At 51.9% G+C, this 591-nt stretch overlaps 1 non-coding gene across 1 annotated transcript; it reads right to left on the reverse strand.

Annotated features, from left to right (window-relative positions):
• Positions 1 to 307: 307 nt before the first annotated feature.
• Positions 308 to 389, reverse strand: TRNAS-CGA (transfer RNA serine (anticodon CGA)). The gene has a single exon. It is a non-coding gene; the product is annotated as a tRNA-Ser (tRNA).
• Positions 390 to 591: the final 202 nt, after the last annotated feature.

Below are 591 nucleotides of genomic sequence, written 5' to 3' on the forward strand. Positions count from 1 at the left end.
TCAAGCCGCTACCTACCATCAGGGAGCGGTGTGTCGCAATCGAAGCAGGAAAGATGTTTCCTCTTGGAAGAGGTTTTCCTCCTACCATCCCCAGGAGGGGTAGTAGAGGATGACATATCCTACAGAGAGAGATAATAGACCATGCAACACTGTCACCATGACATCATACCAGCTTTTAAAAAAAGGGTAAATCTTACCAGGTCCTGTAGACCGGACAGAGAGGTGACTTGGCGCCCAACGTGCGACTCGAACCCACGACCTTGAGATTAAGAGTCTCATGCTCTACCGACTGAGCTAGCCGGGCTGGCGCTGTGAACAGGATCTGAACCTGTGCGGGGAGACCCCATTGGATTTCGAGTCCAAAACCTTAACCACTCGGCCATCACAGCCGGTTCCCAATAAAGTTTGCAAACTGGAAAAGAGTTCAAGATCAATGAACACCACAATCGCACGCCTTCAGCAGATACTGCAGGAAGGTCTCTGACACCAGGCCAGCCAGCCTCTTAATTCTGGCCGGCTGGAAGTGGGCGGAGCCACAATCAAAGCAGGTGAGGCAACCTGCCCAGACAACTAACCCTGTAATCAGGGGTC

The sequence above is a fragment of the Leptodactylus fuscus genome, chromosome 8 (assembly GCF_031893055.1).
Source record: "Leptodactylus fuscus isolate aLepFus1 chromosome 8, aLepFus1.hap2, whole genome shotgun sequence".
In the NCBI taxonomy this organism is placed as follows: Eukaryota; Metazoa; Chordata; class Amphibia; order Anura; family Leptodactylidae; genus Leptodactylus; species Leptodactylus fuscus.